At 43.3% G+C, this 22,821-nt stretch overlaps 3 long non-coding RNA genes across 8 annotated transcripts in view; all 3 read left to right on the top strand.

Annotated features, from left to right (window-relative positions):
- The window catches only part of LOC112656075 (uncharacterized), an 86,321-nt gene that overhangs the window by 15,328 nt on the left and 48,172 nt on the right, over positions 1-22,821 (top strand). For 3 of the 4 annotated variants that reach the window (XR_007405019.1, XR_007405020.1, XR_007405017.1), the window contains 3 exons: positions 1,308-1,426; positions 6,056-6,228; positions 7,389-7,468. This is a non-coding gene — a long non-coding RNA (uncharacterized LOC112656075). The remainder of the gene's footprint in view (positions 1-1,307; positions 1,427-6,055; positions 6,229-7,388; positions 7,469-22,821) is intronic. The other variant, XR_007405018.1, reaches the window with a different exon arrangement.
- On the top strand, positions 14,850-21,752 carry LOC125753366 (uncharacterized). 3 transcript variants are annotated; one of them, XR_007405023.1, is made up of 3 exons: positions 14,857-16,331; positions 18,866-19,020; positions 19,374-21,752. It is a non-coding gene; the product is annotated as an uncharacterized LOC125753366 (long non-coding RNA). The 3 variants fall into 3 exon arrangements; XR_007405022.1 differs by having other exon boundaries at positions 14,860-16,331; positions 20,600-21,752; XR_007405021.1 differs by having other exon boundaries at positions 14,850-16,331; positions 18,866-21,752.
- On the top strand, positions 16,334-18,230 carry LOC112656100 (uncharacterized). Its single transcript, XR_003134116.2, has 2 exons — positions 16,334-16,585; positions 17,917-18,230. It is a non-coding gene; the product is annotated as an uncharacterized LOC112656100 (long non-coding RNA).

Raw genomic sequence — 22,821 nt, 5'->3', positions numbered from 1 at the left:
TCTAGTGTTGGGGAAGACAGAATATGCATAGTATATGTGCAAAATCTGTAGTGATTGAGATGATAAAGAATTCTAAAGAGAATAAACAATAATACAGGAGGAAGGGAGTGAGTGCCTTCAGGGCTTGCAATTTTGGATAGGGTGGCCAGGAAGGCCTTATGAGAAGGGACAAATCCAGAAAAAAACAAAACAGAAGACAGTGATGGAGAACTACAAGGAATATCCATTTAGGGACACCTGGGTGGCTCAGCGGTTGAGCATCCGCCTTCAGCCCAGGGCGTGATCCTGGAGTCCTGGGATCGAGTCCCACATCAGCTCCCTGCATGGAGCCTGCTTCTCCCTCTGCCTATGTCTCTGCCTCTCTCTCTCTCTCTCTCTCTCATAAATAAATAAAATCTTTTTTAAAAAAAGAAATATCCATTTATAAGAAATATAAGAACCATCTGTATGGATATTGGGTGAGAGGGAGCAGTATAGGGAGAGGGGAAAGCCACAGAAAGTTCCTGGTATGTCTGATACTAGCAATGAAGCTGGTATGTCTGGGGCAGAAAGGCCCAGGGCTAGACTCACAGGGGTTGGGGACACAGAAGTGAAGGAAGAAGAATGAAAGAGAATGACAGGACTTTGGCTTTGACTCGGGGTGAGATGGGCAATGTTTGGAGAGTTTAAACAGAGGAGGGACACCATGTGACTCATGAAAGCAGGAGCTCTCTGGTTGTTGTATCAAGAGTTGAAAAAGGGGTGGACGCAGTAGCCCAGGCAGGAGATGATGGTGGTGTGGATCAAGGGGTAATGATACAGGTGGCAGGAAGTTGCCAGAGTTTGGCAGGGCCAAGAGGATTCACTGACAGACCAGATGTGGATGTGAGGGAGACAGGAATAGGGGGCCAAGGATGATTTAAGTTTGTTTGGCAACTGGAAGAGTGGAATTACCATTTATTGAGTTAGAGATGACTAGCGAAAAGAGGTTTGGGGAACAGATAGGTTCCGTGTTGATCATGCTGAGCTTGGGTTGTCCATTCAGTATCTAAGAGGAAATGCCAAGAGACAGCTAGATGTATGGTCTTAGGGAAGAGGTCCAGTCTAGAGTTAACAATTTAGAAATTGCTATGGATTGAATGTTCACATCATATTTTGAAACCCTAATCCCCAATGTGACAATATTTGGAGATGGGGCTCTAGATTAGGGAGGTGATTGAGGAGGACATGAGGGAGGGCCACCAGGATAGGATTCATGCCTTTGTAAGAAGGGGGGGAGAGAGAGAGAGAGAGAGAGACATCCCCCCTCCCCCGCTCTCCATATGCAGGAACCAAGGAAAGGCCATATGAGGACACAGCATGAAGGTAGCCATCGACAAGCCTGACAGTCCTCAGCAGGAAACAAATCAGCCAGCATCTCGTCCTTGGGCTTCCAGGAACCAGAATGGTGAGAAATAAATGTCTGCTGTTCAAGTTGTCCAGTCTGTTGTACTTTGTTGTGGCAGCCTGAGCTGACTTAGAAGTTAAAAGCATCTAGGTGACATTTGATGCCAAGGACCGAGGAGCTCACCAAGAGAGTGAGTGAAGCTAGACATCCAAGGACTGAGGCTGGGGACTCCCAGGACTTGCAGTCAAAATAATAAGGAATGGGTTTCTCTGCTTTTCACGCTGAGTCATCCACAGTAAGTCGTATCTCTGCCATATGGAAGGAAGAATAGATGATGTGACAGAGAGCCAATTTTGCAAACCCCAAATTGCAATGTTTGTTTATTTCTAATTTGATGCTAATTTAAGTGCCCTCAAACATGAGGCTCACCTTTGTGTGTGAGCTTGCTCAGGATGCTGTAACAAAGGACCAAAGGCTGGGGGCAGAACAAAAATTAATTTTCTCACAGTCTGGAGCCTGGAAGTCCTTAGACTCAAGGCATTGGCAGGGATGGTTTCCTCTGGGCCTCTCTCCTTCATTTGTAGGTGGCCATTTTCTTCCTGTGTCTTCACATCATCTTACCTCTGTGTGTGTCTGTGTCCAAATCTTCTCTTCTTATGAGGACACCAGTGTTACTTGATTAGGGCCCATCCTAATGACTCATTTATACCCAGTCACCTCTTTAAAAGCTCTGTCACTGGGGGATCCCTGGGTGGCTCAGCGGTTTAGTGCCTGCCTTTGCCCAGGGTGTGATCCTGGAGTCCCGGGATCGAGTCCTGCGTCGGGCTCCCGGCATGGGGCCTGCTTCTCCCTCCTCCTGTGTCTCTGCCTCTCTCTCTCTCTCTCTATGTCTATCATGAATAAATAAATAAATAAATCTTTAAAAAAATAAAAAAATAAAATAAAAGCCCTGTCACTAAATAGTTGCATTCTGAGGTACTAGGGTTTAGGACTTCAACCTACGAATTTTAGGGGGACACAACCCGATTCATAACACTGCTTCTAGAAGTAAAAGAGTTTTCCTTTAGTCTTTGTGTCTTTGTGTTCATATAACTTCTCACTTCATCTGTGACTGAAACTGAGGCACCCAGGAGCCTTCAGTGTCTAGTCCTGCCCAGTAAAGAGACCCTGTCTTCTAGGGACACTGCAGAGTCCACTTGAGTGACCACTGGCTTGGCTTGTAGTTTCTTGGGCATATTGTTCAAAGGCTAGCAAACACTAAGTGGACTGAGAAACATCAGATGAGGGTATGACCTGCAGATGTCACCTCCCAGCCTTTCCTCAGTGCCATGGTGGCAAAATCCTGCCACATTTTGGGGTTCTCATTGTGTTCACTTGCCCTGCCTTTGCAGGGGGAGCCATGTTGGGTGAATAGATAAAGACACTGCAGAAGCACTGGTCTAGTGATGAGGACCCTTAAGACAGGGGGGAGAGTTTTAGTAGCTAATAGAGCAGGTTGCTTGATCCCCTTGACCTCATCACCTCTTTGTTGGTAATTGAAGACAATAGCCTTTGTCTTTGGTGTCCCTAAACTGATTTTTTTCCTAAAGCAGAATATTTGGGACCCGGTTTGTGGAGCATAGAGGGATCAAGACACCAAAACACAGAATAGGGGCCTGTAAAATGGCGACTCTGCTTTGTGTTCAAAACTACACTTGGGATACACACAAAATACTGTATGTTAGGAAATCTGAGAAAATAGTCAAGGAGGATGACATGGGAGCAAAATGGAAATCACAAAATAAGTGGTAGAGAAATAAAACAAAATGAAATATAAAATCTGACTTCAACCTAATCTGATTCTCTAATGTACTATAACTTAAAAATTTGATATTTAAAAGAAAGTAGAAATATTCAAAATACATATCCATTAAAACCAGTAGTTCTGAAAGATTAGAACATGAATATTATTTTGTCTTCTTAAAAATATTTTTTAGGGCAGTCTGGGTGGCTCGGTGGTTTAGCGCCTGCCTTCAGCCCAGGGTGTGATCCTGGAGACGCGGGACTGAGTCCCACATCAGGCTCCCTGAATGGAGCCTGCTTCTCCCTCTGCCTGTGTCTCTGCCTCTCTCTCTCTCTCTCTCTCTCTGTCTCTCATGAATGAATAAATAAAATAAAAAAAAAGAAATTCCTGTATAAATACGTGAGTTTGTTTAAAAAAAATATATAAAAAAATTTTTTAAACAAATAATTAATTAAAAAATATATATATATATTTTAGGGATGCCTGGGTGGCTCAGTTGGTTAAGCATCTACCTTTGGCTCAGGTCATGATCCCAGGGTCCTGGGATCGAGCCCCACATCGGGCTCCCTGCTCAGCAGGTGGTGTGCTTCTCCCTCTCCTGCTCCCCCTGCTTCTGCTCTCTCTCTCTCTGTCAAATAAATAAATAAGATATTTTTTAAAAATATTTTTATATTATATTGAAAAATCTTACAATAATATATAAAGTCAAATGGGAATATATGAGAAGTAATTCAAGGTATTTATAAAAAAGATATCACATAAAAGTAAATATTGTTCAACAACACTCCCAGAACTTGTAGAGTTTATTTGTAGACCACAGAATTCATGCTGTCCAACTCACCATCATTTGCCAGAATTATGTGCTATCTATGTGCTATCTTGGTTCAGTTATGTACTGGCAGTGTAACCCTCAACATCTAACTTAATTTTTCATAGCCTTTGTTTCTGCATTTGTGGAGATGAAAATTGCTTTCTCACATGGCTTTTTGGAGGATTAAGTAAAATCATATAATTAAAGCATTCATGTAAATAAAACACCCTTCTCTTAAAAAAAAAAAAAAAAAAAAGGTGGTGGTGGGGAGTGGGGCAAAAGAAAATATTCTGCTGGGAAGTGGTGCCTGACCTGGTCATTCGTCAGTGCCTCCTTGGGGTTTTCACACTTCATGGACTGGGCTCCTAGGGATACCCTAGTGGCATGTGGCCTCCTGTCTCTCCTCGATTGAACCCATGTGTCTGGCAGACATCTGTTGGATTATTTGACCATCAGACCCCACCTCCTCCACAAATGCAATCCTAACCCATCCCATCAGGCAGCACTCAATGGGCCTGAGATGGGCACTCAATCCAAGAGGACCCTAAGTCCCTTCCCTAAGAATCTGGAGCAGAAGGGAAGAGAACCTATGTCATCTATCTCTATGGCTGTAGCACGTAAACTCAGAAACTGTTGTTGATGGATGTTTTCTACCATATGAACTAGAAAACAGAGACACTGACTTTGCAGTAGGAAAGAAGACAGACACAAATATTCAGAGGGAAGCAGAGGCAAGAGGCAGAAGGGTGTATTTGTTTCCCAGAGCTGCCATATCCAAGTGTCTTAGACTAAGATGGCTTAAAAACAACAGAAGCCTATTGTGTCATAGTTCTGGAGGTGAGAAGCTGGAAAGCAAATGTCAGCAGGGTGATGTACCCTCTGAAAGATCTAGGGAGAATCTGTTCTATGCCTTTCTCTTCGCTTCCAGTGTGTCACCGTCTTCCTGTTCCTTGGTTTGTAAAGACATCGCTCAAGTCTCTGCCTCCGTCTTCACCTGGTGTTCTTCCCTCTGTCTCTGGTCATCTCTCCTTCTCCTTGTCTTTCTTTCTTTTTTTTTTTTTTTTTTTAAGATTTATTTATTTATTCATGAGAGACACACAGAGAGAGGCAGAGACACAGGCAGAGGGAGAAGCAGGCTCCATGTAGGCAGCCAGATATGGGACTCGATCCAGGATCCCAGGATCACGCCCTGAGCCAAAGGCAGACCCTCAACTGCTGAGCCACCCAGGCGTCCCTCCTTCTCCTTTTCTTATAACGACACCAGCCATATTAGATTGGAGCCCACCCTACTCTAGGGTGACCTCCCCTTAGCTTGATTACATCTGCAAAGACCCTCTTTCCAAATAAAGTTCTGTTCACAGTTAGGTGTTCGACCAATCTTTTGCGGGACACAGTTCAGTCCAAAACAGGAATTCTGGGATGCCCGGGTGGCTCAGCGGTTGAGCATCTGCCTTCGGCCCAGGGCCTGATCCTGGAGTCCCGGGATCGAGTCCCGCTTCGGGCTCCCTGCATGGAGCCTGCTTCTCTTTGTGTCTCTGCCTCTCTCACTCTGTCTGTGTCTCTCATGAATAAATAAATAAAATCTTTAAAAAAAAAAAAAAACAGGAATTCTTGGATTCTCTACTGCCTCCACCCCTGGTTCCATTTCTAAGGCGGCTGTATCCTGGCTTTTGTATTTCTTGTAATGCCTGAGTAATAAAGCCCATTGTTACAAGAGCTAGCCAGATCTGATTTGTGCTATTTCTTGTCAGAGAGTCCTAATTAATGTGCTAGGCATGTTCCAACGCTGTGATTATTTCCTCTTTCCACACCTGAGACATGCTGCAGTTTTTACATTTTTTTTTGCTAAGTGCCAAAAGGGTGGGGGTTGGGGTTGGGGGTCAAAGAGGAAAACCATGCAACTCACAAAATGCAGATTTCTGATCCAATCACTCTTCTGAGAGTAAAGTCATCCAAAGATAGCATTTTCCAAACCATATTGTACAAAACAGGGTATCGGGAAAATGGACAACAAAGATGGTTGTATTTTAAATTTTATTTTTGTAAAGCATTGTATATGAGGAAACAAGACCTGAGAGATTTGCAATTTGCCCAGGGACCCACGGCCAAAGCACCAAATTTGTGACGGAACCGCGGCCTCTCCTTCCCACTGACCATCAAATTCAATGTGAAGTCGTGAAGACCAAACACTGCTGTAATGTTTCAGAGTATCATTTGATGAAATTGTCTGAATTTTCAACTGTCTACAGAGAGCCTTCTGGGTACCAGGTACTAAACTAAATGTTCCAGAGACAGAGACCGCCACCAGCACCTATGAAAGTACATAAATTAAAATCATTATTATCTTTAGAGAAGCAGAAAGCAGATCGTAATTCGGTCCAGGGCCCACTCCACGAGCTCTGTGCGAGAAACCAGTGAGATCCTTTCTCCCTAATTCTGCATTTCTCATGTTTTTAACAAGACCCTGTTTCCACCGTACATGAAAATTTTGCTTTTGTCCCCCGTTCTAATCTGTGCTTCTGAAATGAACATTTTAGTTTAAAACATATGCAATAACTGACTGAACAAAAAATGAAAGGGGACTGTTTTAGATTAACAAAGACTCAAGAGACAGAACAAAAGAACATGTGTGGAATTTGTGTGGATTCTGACTCCAACAAAACAAATGTAGAAAGGCTTTTTAAGACAACCAGGGGATTTTTATTATGGTCTGGGTGTTATGATTCCAAAAATTATTGTTAATTTTGGTAGGTGTGGTAAATGGCCCGTGGTTATGTAAGAAAATGTCCATAATTTTTAGAGATACATGATGAAGTATGTAGGAGTAAAATGGCATGAAATCTGAAATGTGCTTGAAAATATTACAGTGAAGCAGGAAAAGAGAAAACAAATATGACACAATCTTGGTGATGACTTGCTCCACATTTTGTTTTATAGAAATTTATTATACTATCTTTTCTACTTTTGTTTGAAACTTTTCATGGTAAATTTAGAAAATACATGTAAATAAAGTACCTATAAAGTTATCACACGAGAACCTGTCTTTATGATGTAATAAGTGCGTAAAGTCACACAGACATTTTGCATTACATAGTCTCGCAAGTGAATTCTTGGTGCTCTTGGTCATGGCAGCGTATCTTTTTTTATTTAATAAAGTTTAAAGCAAATCCCAGACATCATGTTATTTCTCGCAGGCATCCTTTCGGGATGGTTTGCTCAAAATAGGAAGGAAATAAAAAATTACTGCTTCGTGGCAGTTTCATTCTGGTGCAGGCAGTTGGGGGTGGACAGGCAGTCAAGACGGCAGTAAATATAAACATATCAAGTAGTGTTAAGTGCTAACAAGAGAAACAGGTGCAGTGAGGGCACACAGAATGATGGGGCAGGTGCAATGTTACGTGGTGGCAGTCAAGTTTTCCCTGATGCAGGTGTCAGAGCAGAGCCCTGAGCCACGTGAGGAAGCCAGTGATGGGGAGAGCCCTCCAGACAGAAGCAGCAGCATGGATTCGTGAGTCTGGGGAAATTAGCAGGGGATGGCAATGGGTGATGAGGTCAGAAAGATGCCTGGGCCAGATGAGGTAGGGCTGTGTTGGGGAGGGGTCCCCAAGTCTACTCCCAGGTTCAGTGATTCACAGGAGGACCCACAGACCCAGCATGTGGGTCCACAGCTACGATGTATTACACCGAAAGGATCCCAAGCAAAATTACCAAAGGCAAAGGTGCATGGGACAAAGTCAAGGAAGCCAGGCACAAGCTTCCAGAGTCCTCTGCCTGCAAAGTCACACAAAACATGCTTAATTTCCCCACGCAACATGTTGTGATAACACGTGTAAGGGGGTGTCCATCAGGGAAACTCATTACAGACTCAATGCCCCGGGGTTTTTATTGGGGGCCCACTACACAGTACCCTCTGCCTGACACGTATCTAAATCCCAGGCTTCCAGAAGGAAATCATGTGTTCAGCATAAACCATATCCTTTGTAGAAACAGTTTAGGCCCAGCAAGCCACTCTTACCAGTTAGTGGTGGGAACCTTCCAGAAATTTAGGTTCCCAGATGCCTACCAAGGGCTCACCCTGTAAACAGGCCCACACATGCTTGCAAGAGGTCCCTAGGTGTTTGGGGCCTGTGGGAAGGGGGAGCTTCAGAGACTCTGTGGGCCAGTAGAGGCCCAGGAAGAACCAAATGAGACAGCCACCTGCCAGGGTCCAGGGCCAGGTGCCAATGTGTCATCCCAGAAGGCCAGATGGGGCCAGTCACATTTCAGCAGTTTACCGGCAAAGGGACTAGAAAATGCTAGAAGATCACAGCAGGAAACAGCACACATCTAGAGGAACGAGCATAATTCTGGGGTCCCTTGCCCATCCTGCCACCATGAGGTCAGCTAAAATGCTTGCTATGGACCGAATTCCGCCCCCTCCCCCAGATCCATATGTTGAAGTCCTGCCCCCCAACGCGATGGTATTTGGAGGTAGGGTCTGTGGGACATAATTAGATTTGGAAGAGGACCTGAGCACAGGGCCCTCACAATAGGATAAGTGTCCTTACAAGAAGAGTTAGAGCTCTCTCTACCTCGACTGGCCCCCGTGTGAGGACACAGCAAGAAGGTGGCGGTCTCTAAGCCAGGAAGAGGGCTCTCACCAGAGCCTGAGTGTGCCAACACCCTGATCTTGGACTTGTGGCCTCCAGAACTGTGAGAAGGTGAATGGCTGTGAAGTCCCCCTCCCTATCTTCGGTACTCTGTTATGACACCCGAGCTAAGACACCACTTCGACCCCAGATGACATTAAAGGCAGGAAGAACTATTGGGACTTCATCAAGATAAGAAGCTTTTGCACAGCAAAGGATACAGTCAACAAAACTCAAAGACAACCTACAGAATGGGAGAAGATATGTGCAAATGACGTATCAGATAAAGGGCTAGTTTCCAAGATCTATAAAGAACTTCTTAAACTCAACACCAAAGAAACAAACAATCCAATCATGAAATGGGCAAAAGACATGAAGAGAAATCTCACAGAGGAAGACATAGACATGGCCAACATGCACATGAGAAAATGCTCTGCATCACTTGCCATCAGGGAAATACAAATCAAAACCACAATGAGATACCACCTCACACCAGTGAGAATGGGGAAAATTAACAAGACGGGAAACAACAAATGTTGGAGAGGAGAAAAGGGAACCCTCTTACACTGTTGGTGGGAATGTGAACTGGTGCAGCCACTCTGGAAAACTGTGTGGAGGTTCCTCAAACAGTTAAAAATATACCTGCCCTACGACCCAGCAATTGCACTGCTGGGGATTTACCCCAAAGATACAGATGCAATGAAACGCCGGGACACCTGCACCCCGATGTTTATAGCAGCAATGGCCACGATAGCCAAACTGTGGAAGGAGCCTCGGTGTCCAACGAAAGATGAATGGATAAAGAAGATGTGGTTTATGTATACAATGGAATATTACTCAGCTATTAGAAATGACAAATACCCACCATTTGCTTCAACGTGGTTGGAACTGGAGGGTATTATGCTGAGTGAAATGAGTCAATCGGAGAAGGACAAACATTATATGTTCTCATTCATTTGGGGAATATAAATAATAGTGAAAGGGAATATAAGGGAAGGGAGAAGAAATGTGTGGGAAATATCAGAAAGGGAGACAGAACGTAAAGACTGCTAACTCTGGGAAACGAACTAGGGGTGGTGGAAGGGGAGGAGGGCGGGGGGTGGGAGTGAATGGGTGACGGGCACGGGGGGTTATTCTGTATGTTAGTAAATTGAACACCAATAAAAAATAAATTAAAAAAAATAATAAAGGCAGGAAGAAAAGGGAGGAGGCCAATACTGAAGTGACATGGTTGAAAAATCTAAGCATTTATCCAAAAGAAATCAAGTAATTTAAAAGAAACCTTTCAGGGCACCTGGGTGGCTCAGTGGGTAAGCATCTGCCTTTGGCCCAGGGTATGATCCTGGAGTCCCGGGATTGAGTCCCACATCAGGATCCCCGCAGGGAGCCTGTTTCTCCCTCTGCCTGTGCCTCTGCTTCTCTCTCTGTGTCTCTCATGAGTGAATAAATTAAGTAAATACATATTAAAGCAATAAAAGATATCTTTCTTTTTACAGAAATAGTCTCTATGAAGCATATCAAAAATCTATAAAACCTAATTTTAAAAATCCCCAATTAAAAAAAGGGGGGGTGGGCGCCTGGGTGGCTCAGCAGTTGAGCATCTGCCTTCGGTCCAGGGAGTGATCCTGGAGTCCCGGGATCGAGTCCCACGTCGGGCTTCCTGCATGGAGCCTGCTTCTCCCTCTGCCTGTGTCTCTGCCTCTCTCTCTCTCTGTATCTCATGAACAAATAAATAAAATCTTTAAAAAAATTTTTTTTAAATAAATAAAAAATCCCCAATGGAAGCTTCAATTTTAGTGCTTTTAAAATGTAACATTCTATGTCAACACAGTTGTTTAGAGCACTTTCCCTAGGAAACCTTAAAATTTAATCAGAATTTTAAAAATGTTAAACAAAGAACATAAGCAGAATTTTCATGTTTCTGTATTAGATGTATTAGAAAAACATAACTGAAAACCATATGAATTTTATGGGAACTGAAAACCAAATAAACCAAAGAGTGTCTTTTGAAGTCAGTGTACAAGGTTAGAGGTGGCTTCCAAATAATTTTGTTTGGATCTTTTTAAATAATAGTGAAAGGGAATATAAGGGAAGGGAGAAGAAATGTGTGGGAAATGTCAGAAAGGGAGACAGAACATGAAGACTCCTAACTCTGGGAAACGAACTAGGGGTGGTGGAAGGGGAGGAAGGCGGGGGGTGGGGGTGAATGGGTGACGGGCACTGAGGGGGGCACTTGACGGGATGAGCACTGGGTGTTATTCTGTATGTTGGTAAATTGAACACCAATAAAAAATAAATTTATTTTTTAAAAATAAATTTATTATTAAAAAAAAAAGAAATAACATTTCTAATGCCCAGTGAAGACAAAGTAGCCAGAAATTATAGAGCCACAAAAAACTTTAGTGCTGAGTTATAGGAAAAGGGGAAGTACTTTGATTATGCTCTTGCCCCTAGAAACACTTGTTATTTCATATATATTAATTTTTCCCCCTGAAAGAGACTATTTAAACGAGAAGAGGATGACACAGTGAAGTAGAGTTTAATATTTTCCCTTTTACTACTCAGCAGAGTGGAGTGCTCACAGGGAGATCAGCTTGGTTAGTGAATTAAAGAAGCTGCATTTTGTACATCTGAAGGGTGTGCGTAAACTTGCAACCCTGTATGCATTCAACGAATACTTATGAGCACCTACCACTTGCTAGCGCTGCCGGGAGCTAGGTGTTTGGGAGGGTGAAGGTAAGATAGACTGGATCTCTCCTACCGTGGGAATGAAGTTGTTCACCTCACGAAGTGGAGCTGAATGTGGCATAGGTGGTCAGGGAGGACCTGCCCCAAGATGTGCCCATTAGGCTGAGACCCCACATTAATGCACAGGATTTAATCAAGAATGAGAAGGACAGTTTGTCTGAAGGCAGGGTCCAGAACAAAAGCATCCTGGAGCATATGCCCCTCAAAAGCCAGGGCAGCATATCAGTCAGGGTTCTTCAAAGAAACAGGACATGTATGTGTGTTAAGAAATTTGTTTCAAGGAACTGGCTTATGCGATTGTAGGGAATGACAAGAGCAGAATTTGTAGGGCAGGCAAGCAGGCTGGAAATTCTCCCGCTGGAGCTGATGCTGCAATCCTGAGACAGAATTTTTTCCTCCTTGGGGAAATTCTGATCTTTGTTAAGACCTTCAACTGATTGGTTGAGGTCCACCCAGATTATCGAGGGTAATCTCTGTTACTCTAAATCAGCCGATTAGAGATGCTGATGAAATCTACAAAATGCTTTCATGGCAACACCTAGGTCAGTAGTTAGTTGACTAACCTAGCGTAGGTTGAATAACTATAGCCTAGTCAAGTTGACACAAATAAGCAACCGTCACAGATGGGACCAACATTATAAGCAAGCCAGAGGAGCTGATCTCCATGTATACCCAGCAGGTCATAAGTGGACTGCGGTATAACCAGCCAAAATTGGGCTGGTCAAGGGCTAAGCCTAAGAGTGCTGTCCAGGTCTGGCCTTTGATCAAAGTCTTCTTTAGATTATTAGGGTTGAGGAAGCCACAGTCCTCCTATGCACTCTGTTTTTCACTGGAGGCTTTCCTTCCCCATCTGGCTGCTGCTGAAAGCAAGGCCCTCCCAGAGAACCAGACCTCAGCTGGAGCTAAACCCTAGCCGCCAACATAGAAGGACAGGGCTTTATCTTTACCTCTATTTTAACTCTGCATTTGTCCACTTGGCAAATATTTATTGAGCTCGTACAGTGTACCAGTGATGTGCTAGATACTAGGTATAAAGAGGTAAATAATAGCTTACATTCTAGCAGGGGGGGCAGATGTTTATAACAGCAGACAGGTAAATGCCTCAGATAATTTCAGATAAAGAAGTGCCAGGAGGACATGAAACAGTGAAATGTCATAGGGAGTGGCTGGGAATGGGGACAGGTATTGGTCAGGGTGGTCAGGGAGGACCTCTCTGAGGAGGCGACATTTTAATTTTATTTTTTTATTTATTAAAGCTCTTATTTATTCATTCATGAGAGACAGAGAGAGGCAGAGACATAGGCAGAGGGAGAAGCAGACTCCCTGCAGGGATCCTGATATGGGACCTCGATCCCAGAACCCTGGGATCACAATCTGAGCTAAAGGCAGACGCTAAACCACTGAGCCACCCAGGTGCCCCTAGGAGGTGACTTTTAAAAAAAAAAAAATTATTTATTTTGGTGGGGAGAGGCAGAGGGAGAAGGAAAGGGAGAGAGAGAATGTCAAGCAGACTCCCCACTGAGAGCAAAGCCCAACACAGGCTCCATCCCATGACCCTGAGATCATGACCTGAGCCAAAAGCAAGAGTAAGATGTTTAACTGACTAAGTAACCCAGGGGAGTTTTGAATAGGAGGTGAATTTTGAGCAGGGACCCAAGTGATGACAAGTTGGTACATGAAGAGCAAATATCATCCTGTTGATTCATTAAACCATTATCGAACAAAACCAAACCAAACCCTAGTGTTTGTCACATGAATTAAGCCTCTTCCTATTCTTTCTTCAGCATGAGATTCATGCATTGTATTTATGTAACAACCACATTTTCTTGTTTCCATATCTGATGCTTTGACATCCTGGGGCCTTGCTGACCCTGGATGGACAACACCTCCCTGAGCTAGCCAATTTCTAGAGAGAAAATTTGCCTGCAAGATCATCTTTTAAATGCCAACCAATCCAGAGCCCACACCCTCAACCACTTCCTCTCTTGGGCTCTCCCTCTCTATGCCCCTATTCCCGTGTCTTAATCACCCCAGAACCATATACCAGACAATCAGGGACGGATCTCCTATACCCTAGAGCCCACTGGGATTAGCAAACTAGCAAATCCTAAACCAGCCCAACATGCCTTGCCTTGTCTTTCCCAAGGAAATCACAACAGGTGGGCTCTTGCTCACATTTTCTCCAACAGACTCTGGTGCTTCCCCATGGAGCTCTGTGTGGTGTGCCGTGCCCTCTGTTTCTTCCTTCTTCCTTCTTCCTTCCTTCCTTCCTTCCTTCCTTCCTTCCTTCCTTCCTTCCTTCCTTCCTTCCTTCCTTCCTTCCTTCTTCCTTTCTTTCTTCTTTCTTTTTTCTTTCTTTTTCTTTCTTTCTTTCTTTCTTTCTTTCTTTCTTTCTTTCTTTCTTTCTTTCTTCTTTCTTTTTCTTTCTTTCTTTCTTTCTTTCTTTCTTTCTTTCTTTCTTTCTTTCTTTTTTCTTTCTTTCTTTCTTTCTTTCTTTCTTTCTTTCTTTTTTCTTTCTTTCTTTCTTTCTTTCTTTCTTTCTTTCTTTCTTTCTCTTTCTCTTTCTTTCTTTTTTAAGATTTTATTTATTTGAGAGAGAACATGAACAGTCAGGGAGAGAAGAGGGAGAGGGAGAAGCAGGCTCCTGGCTGAGCAGAGAGCCAGATCCAGGGCTCAATCCCAGGACCCTGAGATCATGACCTGAGCCAAAGGCAGACGCTTAACCAACTAAGTCACCCAGGCTCCCCATACCCCGTTTCTAAGAAAGATTGAGAAGAATAAAAATATCTTCCTTTATAACGGTCATTTCTGTGTCTGTATGTCTTATCATACCTAATTAAAACAAGTCCCAGGTACATTTTTTTTTAAGTTTACATTGATCTTCCTTAAATTTCTACCTGTTAGCCTTGGATCGGTGTCCTGAGTCGTCGTCATTATTTGAAACTCCTCGGTTCGTCCTCTCTCACTGTATGTATCCCTCTGCTCTTTGTATCATCTGCAGAGTTGCTACATGTCTCCTGTATGTTCATGTTCATCTCACATTACACCACTAGGAGAGTCAGGGGCCACATCCTGGGTGTGATATTCCCCTAGAGACCCCCTAAGTCAATGCACTGCCACTGTATAACCCAGGCTTCAGGTCACCTTATTTTATTTTATTATTATTATTTTTTTGTGATTTTACTTATTTATGAGAGACACAGAGAGAGGCAGAGACACAGGCAGAAGGTGAAGCACGCTCCTTTTTTTTTTTTTTTTTTTGGTGAAGCACGCTCCTTAAGGGAAGCCTGATGTGGGAATCGATCTCAGGACTCCAGGATCATGACTTGAGCTGAAGGCAGATGCTCAACCACTGAGCCACCCAGGTGCCCCTGGTCACCTTATTTTAACTTCTCTAAAATCTCCTTATCGCAAGCCTGATGTTTCTCCACCTACAGCACGGTAGCTGATGTTAATTGCCTGCAGAAGTTAATAACAGCATCACCTTACTTATCAATCCAGAGTCAACTTCAAAAAAAAAAAAAAAAAAAAAGGAGACAGGATGCAATTCTCCAGGACTTAGGCTTAGTTGATCTACATGGTCTTCAGTAAAAATGTTATTTTTTAAAATGCTTGGGAGAAATATTTGCCAAACAGTAACCTATAGGTTCTAACATTTCAACTTATCCCCCTTAAAAACAAAACAGGGTGCTCTTTGCTCTAAGGGACAGTCATCCCTTGTTTGCTCGGCAGAAGCTCAAACGTTGCTGATAGAATGTTCGGGAATTGGGGGATGTAGCATGGCAATGGCACTCATTCATAGCAAAGATATAATTAGTGGTGAGTCATGACATACAATTCCCAAGATGTTAAAATTAGTGGATTCTGGGCACTTATTAGTATGAAAACCATGAATTGCCCATAGTGAGGAAAATGCAGAAGGAAGAAAAATTAAAACCGAGAAATATATAATTAGAAGCAAAACTGTTTTTAAAAAGTTATCTCTATTTTTTTTCAGCCTCTACTCCCACTTCAAACACAGTGGAATATTTTAACATTTCCCATGAACGTTTCTTAAATTAGAATATGGAAAGTATTAAACTAATGCATGTTTTTATTAAAGCAATGAATGCTGCTTTTAAAATAAAATTAGTCTTTGAAAGGACCCGGGAGTTCATTTTTCTTTTTAATTTAAAGGATAGGAACTGGCTACTTTACTTTGATTTAAAAAGAAATGATTATACTCTGTCCATCCCATGCTTTTATGTGGTTTTATTGCATTTGGGGCTCTATTTTTTTTTTCTCAGCACAACAAAGAAATATCAAAAAGGATCCCAAAGCAAGAACTTTTGCATTCTTTCCATTAAAAAAAAAATTCTCAAGTTTTGGTTGCTTTTAAAAATTAACAATCTTTTCTCCTGACCCAAAACATGTGCTTTTCTCCTTGTTATTGTAAAATGAGGGGAGAGCAGACTCTGGGAGTAGCTGTTGTGTCCTCGGAAGGAAGCCAGAAGAATCACAGGTAGGATTTTGGTGCCAATAATTCACAGGAGCCCCGTGACCAGGTGGAAGGAGAAAGCACCGTTAAAGACTAACTAGGCCAACAGCATGAAGAGTACAAGCAAGAATAAAAATCCACCCCTGAAATATAAATGCTGACCTAATTTTGAGGCAGGTTGATCGTACAAATGTTGAATAATAACACCCAAGATATCACACAGTATCTATATTCAAGCGAGCCATGCTGAAAGCATTGGATGTGTTTAAGACCCAGAGAGAAAAAGATTAAATATTTAAGAACCAGATGATATTTATGTGTGCATTGATTCTGCTTCAGTTAATATGTAATGAATTGCTTTTATTTTCTTTTTAATTTTTTTTCTCTATTTATTTATGATAGTCACAGAGAGAGAGAGGCAGAGACACAGGCAGAGGGAGAAGCAGGCTCCATGCACCGGGAGCCCGACGTGGGATTCGATCCCGGGTCTCCAGGATCCCGCCCTGGGCCAAAGGCAGGTGCCAAATCACTGCGCCACCCAGGGATCCGCTTCTATTTTCTTTTAAAGATTGTATTCATTATTGGAGAAAGAGAGAGAGGGTACAAGCAAGGAGAGAGGCAGGCAAAAGGAAAGGGAGAAGGAGACTCCTGGCTGAGCGGGGAGCCCGATGCAGAACTCGATCCCGGGACCCAGGGATCACAGCCTGAGCTGAAGACAGACGCTTAACCGACTGAGCCACTCAGGTGCCCCTATGATGAATTGCTTTTAAAGGTTGGTGTGATTCGAATCAATACAGGTCCTTGTTCTAAGTGACTTAGGAGAATGGAAAAATAGAGGGCAGGTCTTTGCTGCCTCACGCACTCCATGGTATGGCAGAGGTTGTAGGGGAGGAGCAAACCATTGGGGTTGGGATGACTCTGAACAGGGAAGCAGGGGAATCATTCTCGGATGTTGTCCCTTCTGGAGTGAGGAGCAGCAGAGGGCTAGTTTACTCGTGCATTCACTCATTGAGCATTCAGTCTACCTTTCATTATGGAAGATTTCAGCCACGCAGAAGTAGAGACAATACTATAATGAACTTCCATTGGCCAACTTCAGCATTTCCAACTCTTGACCAATCTTGCTTCATTTATAACCCCCACCCCCCACCCAACACCCACCAATCCACACAATCAGGCATTGTTTCAAAGTGAATTCTAGATATCATATCATTTCATCCATAAATGTTTCAGCCTGCAGTGCATGCGTGTGTGACTATTTTTAGATATGATCACAGTACCACTACTTTCACTAATCATATTCATGTCCAAATTTCCCCAGTTGTCTCATTAATGCTTCTACATTTGGTTTGTTTGAAGCACGGTCCAAACAAGGTCTGCCCATCACATTTTGTCAACGTCTCTTAAATCTCCTTTAGTGTATAGGTTTTCCTGTGTTGTTGTTTTTACCTTTGCAATTTTTTTGTTGTTGAAGGAATCAGGTCATTTGCCTTATATAGTTTTCCACATCCTGGATTTTGCTGACAACATCCTTGTGGTATAAATATGTTCCTCTGACGCCAATATATCCTGTAACTGGTAGTTAGATTTAAAGACTTGATCCAGTTGAGTTCCATTTTTTTAAAGGAATACTTTATTTGTAGATATTGTGAACTTCCAACAGGAGGCAGATAATATCTGGTTGTCTCTTTTTATGTGGTTTGTACTCATAGATGATTCTTGCTTAAATTCCTTATTTCATTTGCAAACACTTGGACACTGGGTATTTTTAGAGGCAGTAATTAAATCATGGTTATGTATTGAAAGCAAGCTTTCATCTTTTAGACATACACACTGAAATATTTACAGATATTCCAGTTCTATCATTCCTTCTTTATTTGTAGAAGCCGAAATGTTCTAGAATGAGAAATGTCTAGAGGAATACAGGTCAGGTTGGAAAGGCAAACCAAAGGAGTCATTCTTTCCTCCTACTAGGTTTTGAAACAATTAGTTAATTCTCCAGGACTCCTTAGGACTAGTGAGTTGGGTTTTTTTAATGGCTGCAATATGGACGAAGGAATTTTAACATATCTGACGTGTGGTGTGGTCTCTTTTATCCAAAAGCTTTAGGACACAGCCACCAGAACTAATACTCAACTCTCAGAGCAACCTCTGATTAAAGAAACAAGGGTGAAGAATAATGGAGTGACAAGAAAAGGGACAGGAAGAAAGGATTTTTAAATGTGACATCAGGGACACGGGTGGCTCAGTGGTTGAGCATCTGCCTTCGGCTCAGGTCATGATCCCGGGGTCCTGGGATCAAGTCCCACATCAGGTTCCCTGAAGGGAGCCTGCTTCTTCCTCTGCCTATGTCTCTGCCTCTCTCTCTGTGTCTCCTATGAATAAATCAATAAAATCTTAAAAAAATAAAAATAAAATGTGGCATCATGAGGAAATGCATTAGGGAAAAGCAAGAGGCTTCAGAATGAGAAAATATCATGTTCACTTTCCCAAGGATCTTCTGCAGTGTGGCCGGAAGCCCAGGCAGCACGAGAAAAAGTGATGTGAACTTTGATCCCAGCTGCCACAGGCTCCCGCTGGACTGGATCTTCTCACATGAAGATCTTTCCCCCTACTTTATTCCAGTGGCCACATGTGATAAGAGAACTGAGCCCCACAGCTCCTAAGTCTCTCTGCTAAAAGGTGGGGGGGGGGGTTGCTGAGGAGGAAGGAGGTGGACCCCCATCCTGCCATTCGATGTATATAATGAGCATGAATAATAAGGCAATGGTGAATGTTCTTGGCTGATTTTCTTTATCTTTCATGATTTTATTTATTCATGAGAGACACAGAGAGAGGAGCAGAGACACAGGCAGAAGGAGAGGCAGGCTCTGCAGGGATCCTGATGCAGGACTCGAACCTGGAACCCTGGGATCACGACCTGAGCCAAAAGCAGATGCTCAATCTCTGAGCCACCCAGGTGCCCCTTGGCTGATTTTTCTATCACCAGGTACCCCAACAACTGTGATAACTCACCTGGAGCAAGTCATTAACATTCTCTCTTTCCAGCCAGGGTCACAGAACCTCTCGGCCTCCCACCCTCGGAGTCAAAGCCAGGGGGGCACCTGCTCCAGCCCAGCACCACATGCACAGCTCTTGAAACCTGTGCACCCAGGGGCCTCAAGAAGCCAGCCTAAAGGCCGCTGCAGAAAGATGAGCAGACTCTTTGTAAGGGGATAATTAATTAGTCCTGAAACCTTGTAGCAAATGGGGTACATTAATAATTCATAGGTAGCCGCTCACAACTTCCCCCTCCACCTCCTGGAAGATAGGCTTCTTGTGTTTTTAGCTTCTTGGGGGAGCCCCTAGTTCAGCAGTTATTAGGGAGAGCTGGGCAGTAGCCCTGAGCCTGGCCGTGGGAAAAGTGCAGAAATCATACATGGCCCATTGGGATTGGACTGGCCTCTTTGATCCCACAAGACAAGCAGGCAGGAAATTGAAGATTCACAAAATACCAAAATGAAGAAAATCTGAGAAAGAGGGAATTGTGGGCAACAGGGGTGTTTTTCCCTTCCCTACAGATGGTAGAGACAGAGACAGCAGAAGAACGGAAGGAAATCTAGGCCAGAAGAAGCTATGCTAATAACTAATAGCAACACCTATATTTTTATAAAGACACCTTTACCATTTCCAGAGTGCATTATCCTATTTGATCCTCAAAACATCTCCTTAGGGGAGGTATAAATTCACCTTTTTTTCAGACCTATTTGTTCACCAAAATATTTATTGTATGCAGGCACTGGATGGATTTCAGGAAATGTGGATATCAGATGCTGTGTCCCAGGGTTTAGGTGTTTTTCTTACAGTTTCTGGCTGTACAAGCCTGAGCTACACAAATAACTAAATGACGGTGGCTAAGGTTGTTGCTACTTGTGGATACACTGGTTATAAATAATGTACATGTACTCATGATCATAGCAGCGTTATTCATGGTACTCAACAAGTAGAAGCAACCCAGGTACCCACTGACAGATGAATGGATAAACACAATGTGGCCCATCCCTATAGTGGAGCATTATTCAACCTTGAAAAAGAAGGCCATCCTGTCACCTGCTACAACATGGATGAAACTTGAGGACGTTATGCTCAGTGAAATAAGCCAGTCACAAAAAGACCAATAATGTTATGATTCTACTCACACAAGAGATCTAAAGTAGTCCAGCTCATAGAGACAGAAAGTAGAATGGGGGTTGCCAAGGGCTGGGGTGTGGAGGGAGGAAGAATGGGGAGCTATCATCTAATGGGTGCAAGAGTTTCAGTTTGGGAAGCTAACTAAGTCTTGGAGATGGGCTGTAACAATGCAAATATACTTCCTACTGAACCATATGCTTAAAAACAGTTATAATCGGGATGCCCAGGCAGCTCAGTCAGTTGAGCATCCAACTCTTGATTTTGGCTCAGGTCATGATCTCAGGGATGTGAGATTGAGCCCCAAGGCCCAAGGGTCCACGGGGAGTCTGCTTGTCCCTCTCCCTCTGCTCCCCCTCCCGCCCTGCTCACTCATGGAGCAACTCACTCTCTCTCAAATAAATAAACAAACAAATAAAATCTTTAAGAATAGTTACAATAGTACATTTTATGTCTTGTGCATTTTACTATAGTTAAAACAATAATATGCACAATTCATACAACTGAGAGAAAGAGAGTTGTCTGAATGATCATACTTCGAATGATGACAGTGGGCTGGAGCTGTAACTGTTTATACTAATGTATCCTACCTGTTATCATTTATTATCAATTCTCCTAGGATCTTGAGATGCTGCAGTGGCTTCCTGAATAATCACCGTGTATCCCACCCTCATCAGCACTCTGCAGTGGTGTGGGAACCCCACAGCACCCCGATGCAATAGCCATCATGGTTGTTCACCATGGTGTACAGAGGTGGGGGACAGAAGGAGGAGAGGCCTGAAGCCAGCTGAGTCTGGCTCCAGACTCCTGGCGCTTAACCAATAAACATACTGCCTCTCTTAAAATTAAAATAACTTTAAAAAAATTATTTATTTATTCATGAGAGACATACAGAGAGAGGCAGAGACACAGGCAGAGGCTCCTTGCAGGGAGCTCGATGAGGGACCGGATCCCAGACATGGGATCCCGACCTGAGCCAAAGGCAGATGCTCAACCACTGAGCCACCCAGGCATCCCTAAAATGACTCTTTCTTTAAAAAAAGATTTATTAGCTATTTGAGAGGGTGGGAGGAGAGTGCGTATGCAGGGAGCCAGAGGGACAGAGGGAGAGGAAGAGAGAATCTCAAGCAGACTCAGCACTGATCATGGAGCCTGATGTGGGACTCAATCTCTAGACCCTGAGATTATGACCTGAGCTGGAATCAAGAGTCAGGCATTTAACCAGTGAGTCACCCAGGCACTCAAGACTAAAATAATTCTCACCTTAAGATATTAACTAATGATAGTAGTACATGAGTACTATGCATAAATAAATAAATGAACATTATTGAGTGCATGTACCCGGACTTTACTGATAGGGTGTCCACCAGAAAAATTTGGAGTCTAAAACTTATATCTGGGGCATACATATACTTAAACTAAGGCCTTGTTTAACCGGGTATCCTGTATTTCTATTTGCTACATCTAGCAGCTTTATCTCTACTAGACCATCAGACCCTCCAAAGCCAGGATCCTCACTACCTAGTGCAGTAGTTGGCATATTGCATTGGTCTTCAATAAAATTTTGCTAATTATGATCAGCAAAATATGGGATCCCTGGGTGGCTCAGCGGTTAAGCATCTGCCTTCTGCTCAGCACATGATCCTGGAGACCCTGGATCGAGTTCCACATCCAGTTCCCTGCATGGAGCCTGCTTCTCCCTCTGCCTGTGTCTCTGCTTCTCTCTCTGTGTCTCTCATGAATAAATAAATAAAATCTTAAAAAAAAAAAAAGATTGGCAAAATATTGGTCATAATTGAATCTAGGGGGCTGGATCAGCTACATAATTTACAGGGCCCAGTGCAAAATGAAAATGCAGGCCTCCTTCATAGAAATTATGAAGAATTCCCAGACAGCAATAGCAAAGCATTAAACCAAACCTGGGGTCCTCTGAACACAGAGCCCTGTGTGCACAGGTCCTACACACCCATGAAGCTGGCCCTGCAGCAGAGTGAATACACAGGGATCCATTCTACTGTTTTCTCTACTTTGGTATATTTAAAATGTTTTCCATTTATTCGGGGTGCCTAGATGGCTCAGTTGGTTGAGCATCAACTTTTGGTTTTGGCTCAGGTCATGATCTCAGGGTCATGGGATGGAGCCTTGTGTTGGACTCAGTGCTCAGGGGGGAGTCTGCTTAAGATTCTTTCTCTCCCTCTGCCCCTCTACTCTCCCACCCCACACTCGTCCGCGCATGTACCTTCTCTCTAAAATAAATAAATAAATCTTTAAAAAAAGAAATAAAATGATTTTAAAGTTTGTTGGTTGCCTAGATTTTCCTTGGTAGGCAATGGCATATAATGACGGTTCTCAAAGTGTAATCCCCAGGCTAGTGTTACCGGCATCACCGGCAAACTTGTTAAAAATGCAAATGTCTGAGTCAGCCTCAGGCCCTTCTAGATCAGAGGCTCTGGAGGGTGGGACCCAGCAGGCTGTTATATCAAGTCCTCCAGGGGCTTCTGCTGCTGCAGTTTGAAAGCTGCTGTTATATATGTTGCCCAAGGCCATACATTTAGGTATTAGCAGAACCAGGCCTCAAGCCCAGGAGTCAGGCTGTGAGCGCAAATTTTGTCCATGATTCTGTGCAATCATGGGACAGAAGGTAGAGCCAGAGAAGCAATTAGCCAGCAAAAGTCTGTGGTGTGGACTAACCTGATCTCACTCCTCACTGAACAAACCAAGCCCTTCAGCCCCCGCGGATCACTGTACAGGTATATCTGCTAAAAGGTACAACCCTGAGGGCCCGTCAACAGCCACTATCAGTGTAGACCATTTCTTTAAGACATCACTGAATCACAGCCT

Source organism: Canis lupus, chromosome 22, assembly GCF_003254725.2.
Source record: "Canis lupus dingo isolate Sandy chromosome 22, ASM325472v2, whole genome shotgun sequence".
Lineage (NCBI taxonomy): Eukaryota > Metazoa > Chordata > Mammalia > Carnivora > Canidae > Canis > Canis lupus.
Note: the sequence above shows the minus strand (reverse complement) of the source record. Positions and strands in the feature narration are given on the sequence as shown.